Source organism: Euprymna scolopes, chromosome 20 (genome assembly GCF_053919585.1).
Source record: "Euprymna scolopes isolate OS-2025 chromosome 20, ASM5391958v1, whole genome shotgun sequence".
NCBI lineage: Eukaryota > Metazoa > Mollusca > Cephalopoda > Sepiida > Sepiolidae > Euprymna > Euprymna scolopes.
In genome coordinates, this window is record NC_136501.1 from 36,782,248 (window position 1) to 36,795,799 (window position 13,552).

At 33.4% G+C, this 13,552-nt stretch overlaps 1 protein-coding gene and 1 non-coding gene across 2 annotated transcripts in view; both read left to right on the forward strand.

Moving 5' to 3' along the window:
- Positions 1-13,552, forward strand: part of LOC145241391 (voltage-dependent calcium channel type A subunit alpha-1-like) — a 1,447,749-nt gene that overhangs the window by 403,744 nt on the left and 1,030,453 nt on the right. The window lies entirely within an intron of this gene.
- Trnar-acg (transfer RNA arginine (anticodon ACG)) lies at positions 1,487-1,559 on the forward strand. Its single transcript has one exon. It is a non-coding gene; the product is annotated as a tRNA-Arg (tRNA).

Consider the following 13,552-nt stretch of genomic DNA (forward strand, 5'->3'; position numbering starts at 1 on the left):
AGGTTCATCAAGGATAGGGGATAATAAATGTCGAGTAGATTATGATACAACATCATGATTATCGGTAATGGCGGAACTTTGGTAGGGTTTGTTTATTTAAGAGGACGGCTCCACAAGAACTTATTTACATTACACTTGAAATCGATCACGTTATAGTACGCTGGGAATCAGTCCCGCAGTTTTGTGTTCCATAGCGGAACAGTTCTATGAAAGAAACTTGTAGCTCATCGAGTATTTTGCAAGGTTTGGACATAGATTGAGCTCAGTCGAGCACCTGCCACGGAAATTACGATAGCAGTGATAGACTCACATCGTCTTTTTTGTGAGAATAGGAAAGTATGGGGGGAAAAAAAAGTTGTCGCCAACTAGATTTCGAAGACGGTTGTGTACCCTGTTAAGGCAGGTAGGCGGGTTATATATACGAATTGTGATGTCCAAATCTGTTGGCGGAAGGTCAGTTATTATTAGAGCTGTGAAACAAGAGCATATTTTTTCGGTGTTTTGACTCTCGACTATATATCCGACACAGTTAGACTCAGTTATTCAACCGAGAACCACATCAGTCTATATAAAAACATATAAAATATTAACTGATATATACTCAAGAGTCAAAACAATGAAAAGAAAAGAATATTCTGTTGTCACATCCCTAGTTATTGTAAATGAGACATCACTATAAATGTTGATACCAATCGACGTGAAAATGTTTGATAGGTCAGATTGTATTATAAACTATTTTTAAGAAAACAACGACCCATCCAATAAGGTACAATAAGTATACGATTATTTGACTTTTTAGTATGTTATTTTAATGCATATAATATTCGTTTTTTGGTTTTGTTTTGTTTTTGGGGTTTTTTTTTGTAATGGGCTATATTAATTGTTTTATTATTTCCTTTTATTTGTTGCATTTTACTTTTTGTAAAGACGGGAATTGTCAGAAAGAAAGCGTGGCGCAGTATAACATAAGAGCGGGAATCAAACAAGATAAAGCGGGAGAGGGTGAAAATGATCGAAAAACTTAGTAAGAGATAAATAACTTGGTGAGTTAATTGTAAACTCTTGCTTCGTAAAACAGTAAACTTGCAAGTTTTCAAACGTAATTCAGTCCTAAAAGTAAGGAACATTAATCATATGTTTTGTGTGACAAAACATATGGGGGAAATACTGAATGCAAACAAATGATGATTAAAAACATTATAATATTCAATAATATAGTACAATCTATATATCTACCTCATATATAAAACTTTCGAACGGATGCACCGAATTGAAAATTTCTCTTTTTCCCACCTGAAAAGTATGAGTCCCTAGATTGTCCTTATCTATATATGGTTTGTAACGAACAACGCCGAGTCACACAAAAAAGCTGGAAATAACGGCCTTTGGGCCGTTTCGTAAACTTGTCGAAAAAGTTACCTGCCCATGTCAACGAATTTAGCACTGTCTGTATATCATCGCGATAAAATCTTTCAGCACACGGACAGGACTTGTGGCGCAATGGATAACGCGTCTCACTACGGATCAGAAGATTCCAGGTTCGAATCCTGGCAAGTTTGTAGTAATTTTAACCATCATTTCATCCAACAATATATATATATATATATATATATATATATATATATATATATATATTGTTGGATAATATATATATATATATATATATATCATTCAAACGTGCTAGTGTTTGAATATATGGTTACATGGCAGTTTTAGCAATTTAAAACTGCTTTAAAGCTTCACCGCTCACTCATTTTTCGACCAAATTTCAAACAATTATTATAGTTGAGATCATCTTCTCAGTTATATTGTGAAAAAAAAATTCATTTTTGTTCAGTAAAACAGAAGTTATGATGACTTTTCTAATGCTTAAAATCTCAAACAATATAAGAAAATGACCGATGTTTTTCTATGACTGGTTTCCATAGCAACCACCTGGCTTCAGCGACGATTGTTGCGAATAATTCACTAATGAAATCATGAAAGGGAGATAACTATGGGGAAATTTAATGAAAGCAGACGAGTGTCGTATATTGTTATTACATATGTGTTTATGGCGGCAAAAAAATAAGACTGAAATTAAACAAAGAACAAGTGATAGGCTGGAAAAATCATGGATTACAATAGAAAAATACGAGCCTGAAAAGTAATATGGTTAAGCTTAAACATGGAAAGGTAAGGACTAGTTTTAACAACTGATTTTTCCATCCTATCACTTGTTCTTTTTTTCTATTTTTTATTTTTTTATATTTTTCTATTGTAATATCTCTCTCTCTCTCTCTCTCTCTATATATATATATATATATATATATATATATATATATATATAAATCGGCTACAAAACCTAATAGGTTAATTCCTTTTTTTCCCTTAAATCTCTTTTCCACAGAAGATATGTTGAGGGTTTGTTTCTGCTCTATCGTTATTTTTATGGCAAGTCCTCGTCTGAGCTTCACTCAATGATTCGCCCTTTCCCAAACATTCACAAAAATACTCGTCCAGCTATAAAGATCATCGGCAGTTTTCTATACTTTCTATCTGTACTTAAATCTAAACGCAACAAAGACTCTTTCATAGAACTACTCACCTGTGGAACTTCACTGGAAGTAATGACTAGTGTAAACTAAAATGAAATGACTAGGAATTGAAACGAAAAAAAAAAAACAGAAACTTAAAAATACACGACGTATATTAGTCTGCTTGATCGATGTACATTGCACATCTTAATATTCCATTCAAAAATGCAACTAAACAAATACACTAGCATCTACAGACATCTGCTGTTTCATCTTGGTTGATTTTCTCATATATCGTATTTTTAAATAATTACAATTGTGTTTAATGCCGCACCTGCTCCCCCTATCCCAGATATATATTTATATCCCCATCAGGGAGACGTGATATAGCGCCACTAGGAATCCCTGATTCAAACCAATGAAAAAGTGTTTGTCCAGTCTAAAATCACGCGTAGACGATTAATTGACGAATGTCATTGTAACCCGTGGATCTCTGGTCAACATGGAGATTTTGAGCTTTAATAGAAAAAGAACATAACTAAATCTTTCTACTGACACAAGCAATTGACGACTCCACTGCGCATGTCAACTCATCGTGTTAAAAAGTAGGACAAGGGTGACAGCTGGGCGCGTGAGAATAATCTATACAAGGCAGTCGATATGTTTATTCTGTTTTAACTTGACTTGGTCACTCAAAATTTTCTATAAGATTACATGGCAATATTAAGGCTAACCCAAATGCAACTTTTTACAAATTTTCTTATCTTATTTTTTTATATACATACTTATTTTTTTATATACATACTTATTGAATGCTAGACATTAAACCGTCATAGAAATTACTACTGCGATATATTTTAAACGTCCATTCGAATACAACTGATTGTTTGTATAATGCTTGTACTTGGTTCACTGGGTATATATTTGTTAGATAAGCTTTGAATTTCTTTTTCATGAAATTAGTTGTTCCTATAATTACTGGGATGATGGAGATTTTCCTAAGAATCCAGTTTATTTTCATGTCATACATGACCTTGATATATATTATTATTCATCTCAAGATGTGAACAGTAGTCCGATGTATAATGATACATATAGCCAATCCTCATCTCAAAAATTAAGAAACAGAATGACCTTGATAATTCGTTATCTTCTTATCCAATCTAGTTAAGCCAGCATCATTAGGAACACTAACTTTAACCTGGGTTGTTACTTTCTTTGTCCTGTTTCATAGCATTATGCTAGTTTAGTATCCCTTTTTTCTATGTATGTGGGAGTAGAAATAGCATATTCATCGTTAATGGTGTATGACTTATTTCCTACTGTGTTTTCTGATATATGTTCACAGGACTTGCTGCTACACTGGATATTCAACAGTTTCAGATGATCTGGTAGACATATTTTCAAACTCCATTGTGTCACATTGTATAGTAGCTGTCTCCCATCATAACCATACATCTAAATGTGCGATGGTTCATACTCTCTATTTTTGTGTGTCAGGAGCTGCACTTCTTATCGATGCTGAGACCACTCATCTTTTTGGTCCTCAAGACTTGATTTTGAGCAGGCATTTTTACTCTATCCTGATCATATTGGAATGATCTTTACTTGAACCAGTCTACAAGGTTTTCCCTATCTATTTATTACTAGGGGTATATATATATATATATATATATATATATATATATATATATATATATATTAGTCCTCGCGCGAAAGAGCAGGACGCACAATGTTTTAAATAATAATAGTAATAGAATAACAATAACAAAGACTTTCGCTGGCGAGGACTACTATTGATCGTAACCAGTTATACAGTCCTTTTGAAATTTTCATTTCTATTTTTCTCGTTATGTACTGAATATTTGTTAATGAAACCTATATGAAATGCGTTTCTTATTAAATTTTAAAGATATTCTATTCTAAAGAAGTTTTAAAAATTTAATCTAAAAAAGTTATTTTAAAGTTTTTGTAAAAAATATCAGATTTTCACATTATTCAGACCTGTATTACAAAGAGGATGTTGACAAAAATGAGTTGTAGTGTGAGGAGAAATACAAACTGAAACAGAGAGAATATTCAGACCTGTAATAATACAAAGAAGGGGGTTGCAAAAATGAGTTGTGGTGTGAGGAGAAATACAAACTGAAATAGAGAATTTTAAAATATAATCTTAAAAAGATAAGATACAAGTTAGAAAACGCATTTCATCCAAGGCATGAAAATTGTTAAACAAAATGTTTTAAAAATAAAGGTACAAGATTCAATTTGAAATGTATTTATCTTCAAAGTGCACTTTTATAAATTTTACAAAGTAAGATATAAAAATTTAATTTAAATTGAATCAAAAACTTACCTTGGATTTATTTTATGTAATATACATTTTGTTTCAATTTAAAAACATTATCTTTCATCTAGCAATTAATGATATAGGTATAAAATTTTCAATGATTTTTTTTTATACCTTACTTTGTAAAATTTATAAAAGTGCACTTTGAAGATAAATAAACTTCAAATTGAATCTTGCACCTTTATTTTTAAAGCTTATTGTAAAAACATTTCGTTTAACAATTTTCATGCCTTGGATGAAATGCTTTTCTAACTTGTATATATATGTGTGTATGCATCTGTTAAAATATGATTTTTTCAATTATATTACACCTTTTTAACTAATCCTTCATTTATGAAACTCAATGTCATTACAGAGAATATAACAAAATATTACAAAAGTCTATATTCCAAATTTAATGGATTGATAGTTGCTATTTTTTAAGAGTTAATGGCAGAATATATCCATTGATTAATATAATAATTAAATTAATTAATTTTCGAGACGAAACAGATGCTGTCAAGAATTGCCAATATCAACGTAATTAAAGAAATAAATTGTAAGTTGGTCAACATCATGCAATTTGAAATATTAATTTTTGTTATTTGTTTGCTCTCTCTCTCTCTCTCTCTCTCTCTCTATATATATATATATATATATATATATATATATATATATATATATATATATATATATATACGGAATAATCACGTTGACACACTGATTCTCAGTAAATTATCGAAGTTAAACAATATTGACTCCTACCACTACCAGATATATGACAATGTGGGAATACGAGGCGCTGTACGTAGGTGACGGCGGCACTTTCGTCACACCCTGTATCTCACTTGGTTTCCAACTCGACTCTGTCCTGCCAATGGATCAGACTGGTTGGGACGAGAGAGTAGGGTTGGCTTATCTGATTCTATGATGAGAAGGTAGTTTTCGTCGCTCTGACGGACGAGCAGCTATTCCTATGATAGTTCGCCCAGAAAATATTTGGGATGTTGTTGGTTGTCCCTATTAATGTATAATTTTATTATGTAAAGGGGGCAGATTTAATAGTGGGATAACATACAGTTCATTCAGTCATTGCATTGGCGAATAGCATCGTATCCCGTGTATCTCTGGTGAACATAACGACAACTGGAGATTTTGCGCTTTAATAGAAAAATAAATTAAAAAGCTTTATCTGTCTATTAACACAATCGACAAACGATTCCATCGTCAATATTAACTTATCGTGCTAAAACATAGAACAATGACAGTTAACCGCATGAAACCTTAGTATTCCGTAATCTTCTACCTGTCTGTTCTATTTAAAATAGCATCATTAGGAACACTAACTTTATCTTGGGTTGCTACTTTCCTTAAGATTCTAACGGTTCCATTTGAGCTTAATTGTGTGCATCCTTCTTGTAATTGCTTCACATGGTATATTCTCCTGATAGTTTTTGATATTATTTTTCATGAGACATGTTGCTTCTATAATTACTGGGCTGAGATAGAGCTTCCTAAGATTCCAGTTCCTTTTCCTTTGGTATTTTGTTGTTACCTTTTTCTACGCTCTGTTTAAACCAGCACTATTAGGGACACTGACTTCAAATAGGGTTGTTACGTTCTCTTTCCGTTTATCTCTCTCTCTCTCTCTCTCTCTCTCTCTCTCTCTCGTCCCATATCACTATATGAGGTTTAACAGTTCAATAATCAACAATGTCAGACGAATATTCTCCATTATTCTGGCTATTTTCACGTGCATTTAGGTGTGTAATCAATCTTTGTCCAGATCTAATCGGCATAATATTAATCCCTTTAACCGCAACCTTGGTTCTGTCAGGCTGAGAGATCGTTCTATTGATTCCTAGGAGGACCACTATTCTAGGTGTAATCCCCCCCCTCTCTCTCTCTCTCTCTCTCTCTCTCTCTCTCTCTCTCTCTCTCTCTCTCTCTCTCTGAGATGGTGTTAGCTTATAGATAATGGTCTACGGGCCCCTACCGGGAACGCCAACAGTGCCGCTGAGACATTTTTGTTGGCCATAGTGTTCTTCTAATGCTCTGTTTTTATTTTAATTTTCACCTAATCTTGTTCTATCTTTCTGCAGGTAAATAATAGTAGAATGATGATTAGGGTTGTGACAACAGCATATTCTTTACATTCTTTTTTACTCTCAAGTATATATCCGACACAGTAAGACACAGCCAATCAACCGAGAACCACATCAGTCTATATAAAAAACATATAAGATATTAACGGATATATACTCAAGAGTCAAAACAATTAAAAGAATATGCTGTTGTCACAGCCCTAGTGATGATAATATTTCTCGGTTGCTCGACGGTACCTATGTGCGTTTGCACACTGATGGTTTTAATGGTGGAAGAAAAAAAAACAGATGAGTCAAATAGAATGAGGAATTGAATAAGAGAGCGGAAGTGGTGTGTGGAGAAGAATAGATTGATCGCAACACGAGATGACGTGAACAAATGACGGTAAGAAATAAGAAACGGGTAGGAAAAAAACTGAACCAATAGAAATAGTAGTAATAGCAGAGACAGGATAAAAGAAGGATGGTAAATGGATGTCGGAAATAAATAAGAAAAGAAAACCTTGTAAATTACAGAACGTTATAAAAGATCTAATATATGCTTCACGGCTGGAACTTTAAGTACACAAGGTTCTAATTTATAATTGCGGCTGGCCTTCTAATAAAACGTGTTCTTTCACGTTTCTCCAATTCTCTTGAACGTTAGCATAATCTATTAAAAAATAAAAGCAACAGAGACAATAATGTATTCTTACACTCTAAATAATAGACTCAGTTGTTCTTTTATAATTAGTTTTCTTTCGTCCATTTTTCTGTTGGCTTCTTCTTAACACTCATTTTTTTTTTTACTTTTCTATTTCAATGTTTAAAATTTAGATACGTTTTTCTTAACGCGACAGATTTCGAATTTGTATTCCTACGATAACGTATGAATATAAACCGTTGTGAGTTTTAGTTTAGTACTAGCGGGGATAGCCGGCGGTGCCCGGATGTGTTGCGGTGGTGTAGTAAGGGTGGGAATAAAAAGCTGTCCGGTGGGAGATGGGAAACAACAGGGTGGAGAGAGATATTAAAAAAGTGGGAGTAGGCTGGAACCCCTAACGCAAAGCAAAAAAAGAAGGTGAGGTTATTTTTTTTTTTTTTAAAGTGGTAGAAAGCAGGCAGGCTCAAACTCGTAACGCGAAGGAAAGTGAAACAAACGTAACGCGTTAGCCTATGTCGCCATCGCGCAAGCAGTAGCTGCGTGCGTCGAATTTAAGCATAGTCAACAGAACGTGATATTTATTTGCTTCTTTACAAAAGAAAATTAGACACAAGGTCGTCTTAAATGTGGGGGGGGGGAACCAGCTGCCTCAAAAAAGGGAGCACTCTTGCAGTATCCAAAAAATAGTAATTGTCTTAGTATGGAGGTTTCCCCTACATTGACCGAGAATCAATTAAGTGAAGCATTAGAAATCTCGGCCCGAAGGCCAAGCTTCACGTGCCGCTTTTTCAAACAGTTTCACTTTATACGAAAATACAAAAAAAAAAACACACGAGACGACGCTACGGTGGGAATTTTGTTTAACTCGATCAAAAAAAGATAGAGACGGTGTCCGTTAGCGGATCTGGGATATTAACATCTGGGAAGACTGTGAAAACTTCTCGCGGAATCTAACCGATGCGACATACACAAACGCGTGTGCCCATTTTGCCTTTTATATATTAGATTTTTAGAGTGGAATAGTTTTCAGAAGAATGAATTATAGATTAATTTAGCCATCCATAACTATGACAATCTTATTGTCATAAGGAAATGCGTATAATATTTGTGTTGTTTATTCTCACTATCTCACAGTGTTTTAAAACATTGATAAAATGAATATCAATTTTCAAAAGATGACGAGAGATGAAGAGAAGGGAGTTTTAAGTAATAGCTGACATAGTTCCTTGTCGCTAATTTGATAACGGTATTCATTAATTCATGAAGGACGCATGTGTGTACGTGCAGAGGTGAATCTACAGATCTTTACGCAAGAAAGCAATCTCACTCAAATTAAGAAGGATACAAAAAGTAGTCCACGGGTGAATGCTCGAAGGAATACGAAAGTGTGCGCTATGATAAAAAAAAGTACAATAAAAAAAGTAATAACACAGCCTCAGGTAGACACGTTCTCAATTTAACGATGTTTTTCAGTTATAACCGACGAAAGAAAAAAAAAGATTAAATTAAAAATGTAGTTATTAACAAAAAAGAAAAAACAATAAAAGTAGAAAATAAGAATTAAAAGTAAAAAAGAATTACGAATGACTAAAGAAAATGTTAGTAAAACAGAAAAAATAAAGATAGAAAATAGAACGAAAGAGAGGTCAGAGTGTTATGAGCAGTAGTGATGAATATAGGAAAAAATGAAGCAGTTAACAAGAAAGAATGTGTACGGTTAAAAGAGAAAAAGGTAGAAAAAGAAAAAGTAACGACCGAAAAGGAAAGAAAGGAAGACAGAATCAATAAGTCAGAGACGATAATGTGTAGTAGTAATGTGAAAAGGAAAACGATTAAAAGAAGTAAGAAAAAATACAAGACAAAAAGTACGAAAGAGGGAGAAAATAATGCCCGAAAGCAAAAAAGGGAATAACAAGAAAAGGGTCGATTAAAAAAAGATATAAAAAAAATTAGGGGAAAGAAAGAGAGAAAGGTAGAGGACGAAGTATATGTGAGAAAATGAAGTAAAAAAAAAATCAACAATTAAGTAGAGGAAGACACGAATATAAAAAAGAATAGAAATAGAAAGAAAGAAATAATGGAAATAAAAATTTTTAAAAGCTTACAAAAGAAATGGGGAAAAAACACGAATAAAAGAATAAAATGGAAGAAAAATGGAAAAATTCCAAGTTCGACTGCAATGACTTTATTTAGGATCAAAGAACTGTGGAATTATTGCTCGAGTAGAAAATTAAGAGCCGATTTAAAGGGAGTAAAATCGTTTCTTGCGACATAATTGATTCTGTTTCAATCAGTGAAAGGAATGGCGAATATTTTTCAATCGTACAAATGGAGAGAGTGTCAATGTAAACACACAAAATCTTTTATTGGATTTTTTGGCTTTTTTTTCTTATTTGCAACGTGTAATAAAACCAAGCACTCTCTACCGTACTAGAGAGCTACTTACGCCCGAAAGTATCCTATACCTCTATAAGGCCACCATTCGCCCATGTATGGAGTACTGTTGTCACATTTAGGCTAATGCATCCGTTACTAATCTCTCGCTCCTGGACAGGGTTCAAAAGAGAGTCGCCAACCTCGTAGGTCCTGAACTGTCATCTAAACTTCAGCCTCTTTCCATCGACAGAATGTTCCATCTCTCTGCCTGTTCTACAAGAATTTTAATGGTGAATGCTCTGACGAACTACAAGCACTTGTACCTCCTCGACGTAAATACTCAGACAAACCCGACATGCACCTAAATCCCACCCCTACACAGTAGAAATCCCTAGATGTAAGAAAGCCTTCTACTCCAATAGTGTCTTCCCCAGAAGTGCTAGACTTTGGAATTTCCTTCCTGGATTCTGCTTTCACAACTGTACTGACATGCAGAAGTTCAAATGAAATGTGAACAGACATATTGCTACTCATCTCCCTTCATAATGCTCCTGCAACTTATGTCTCCGATAGTAGCCCGCTACTTCAAAGTGGCACTGTGCCTTGTTTAGGATGAAAATTGAATAAAATAAAAAATAATGTATCTCGCTATAAATAAGAACTCTGTGGTCTATATAAATAAATATATGTGGTCTATATAAATACAAATATATATATATATATATATATATATATATATATATATATAAATATCTATGATTATACAGCGTGTTGCAGCAAGATCCTACACTTGACAAAAAGTATTTGAAATACCATTGGCTACTATACACTCATTAGCCCCTATCCTCGAGTGGCCTCCGAGCCTTGATAAGTGGTGACTCCTATATAAAAAACGAAAGAAATACCAGGAGGTACGGAGGAATGTTATGGATCCTTGTAATGGACGATATCGCAGCCATCTACTCTGACTATTCGAAACAATTCGAAAAATAATTTATATTCCCCTTACTAATTGAAAGCGGATCAATTCATATCTAAACTCGTTTTTTTTTTCAGCCAAAACCTAAAGATAGTAAGTCAAGTACGATAACCATTAGGCCAGCTTCACAGGATATACTTAGTTACTTATTCTTAACATAATGTGAATGATTCGCGCATGCGCAGTTGTGAAGCAGTTGACAAACAGATATAACTCCGATGACGCCCCCCAAGTACCAATTATTTTTCATTTTTGACCACTTAGTAGCCCATTCTTTTATGAAAACCGATTAAAAAGTTTTATATATCATATCTACTAAATTTCAAGTTTGTAGATTCGTCGAGTATATAGGTTGAGAAGTGTCCACACACACACACATACACACATATTCTTATTTTTATAGATATATAGATTAAAGTATAAATGGTAAATCAAGCGTTGATTAATGTGATAATGGAAATATACATTATATATAAGTTGATGGTGAAAAAAGAAAGTATTGATTTACAAGAAAGAACTATATCGTGTGTTTTTCTCACGTCTATGAAACTTTGAGAAATACAGACTTAATTTTGTTTTACATTTACTTTTTATCAAGTAGTATTGAGATAAAATACAATTTAATAGAAAAGAAAAACGATTTTTTTAAATCGCATGTGAATACAATTTGCAAACATGACTATTTTGAAATATTAAAATGTTACAAAAAATCAAAAGTAAAAGAGCTGAAAGCAAATCCAATCTTTTAATCACTGGTATCCATGCCATCTTTAGGCAAAATAGGTGAGATATTTCAATGGTGCTATGCTACCATTGAACCGATTTAAAACATTTTTAGGACAATAAAAAATCGCTAAGAAAATCCGGCTAGGACAGTTATCTTATAATCCTTTTAAACGTTTTCTGTTTTTAGAAATTCTTGGAAACAACTTATATAATTCTAAAACGTATTTGTGGATGTGGTTGATGGTTGGTTGGTTGGTTGGTTGTTTTTGTTTTACGGCATATCAATCCTTTTCGGGTTATTTAATGCCGAATCCAAAGATTTTGAAGAAAATTTTTTTTTTAATAGAATATATTTGTTGTTTTCACGTCGGTTTCTATGTAGCTCATAGTTGGGACCATAACAGGTACTACCACTCCGGGTCAGAGTGGACCTGGGAGCAATGGTAATTAAAGGGTGGCTCCACAGTCCCCAAAGCCCACAAGCTGGGGCCTCACCACTGGATATAGTTTAAGGTCATATCCAGGACCCCCATTGAGGGACTTTTACCCTCTGCAGGGGGGGGGGGGCAGTCGGCGTATTCTAATGCCCCACCGACAGGGCCGTGGATGTGGTTGAAGACAGAATTAAAATGTGATGTTGGTACAGTGATTGTACTAACACTCTTCAGACTATGATACTTTTGCGTTCAGAGCCAATGTAGCTAAATGTACTTACTATTAAGTTGAAGCTTTGTGTAATGACTAAAGATGTATTAAAATACACAAATTGAAAGTACAAAGGTATTTTATTAGAAAGCGAAATAGTAACTCTGCTATGGATATTACATTAAGTGCTTGTGATATATTTAAGAATTTAAGAAGCAATACATTCAAGACAAAAACTACATATTACGCTAAGGAGCAAAGCAGTTCTTAAGAGGATTCCAAAAACTCTTAGAGAGGAGTTTATGATTATAAGTTAATTTTAGCATTTAGCATAGTGATTATACAGTAAGCAACGCTATTATATATTATATTATAGATTTATATATTATTTAAAGATTGTAAAAGAAAATATTTGGGGTATTTATTTATAGGATAGTTGGGCCCGGTGGTATAATATATAACCCTTTCTCTATTCCCCTCCCTCCAACACTTCTCGCCGAATTTGTCTCTTCTCTTGTTTTATTTTTGCAGTGTGCAAGTAATCAGCCAAGCAAAATTTAAAGATTTTCAGTAGAATATGTATCAGTCGACGTGTCTAGATTTGAGAAGTAATTTACTTCTTTTATTTAGTATTTCATTCCTTTTTGTTATCATGTCTCTTTCAAGTTGTTTTCGGTATCTTTAAATTATCAGTATTTTTTTTTTTTAGTTCAATATTTTCCTTTGATATAATTTTATTGGTCCGTTTAAATGTACTGGGATAACCTTACATTGTTTTCTATGGTTTTCCTTGATAAAATCGTAATTTCTATTTGAAAAATCAGACTCGATTCCTTTTGTCTTTCCTTCTCGTTTTTTATATCCTCTTTCATGTTTTGAAACATATCTTAAGACATTCATGCACGACCTTTTTTTTTTTTTTTTTTTTTGAAAACTGACTTCTGATAAGCCCTTGTGTGAACATAAATGGCTTTCAAATACTTTTTTAAGCTACGTATTTTGTTTTCCATTTTGACATCACGCCAGAGAATAAAGAATACTGATTTGGGGTTAAGGAATAATAAAAACTTATCGCATAAATCGTATTTTATATCATGGATATGTATTCTTTTTAAAAAAAAATTGCTTCAGACAAGGTAGGAAGCCACTTCATCCAAGCGCAAATCATTTTTTTTTAATTACATTTTCACCCCAACCAAGGCAAATTGCCACTTTGGTGTAGGGGGCTACTAT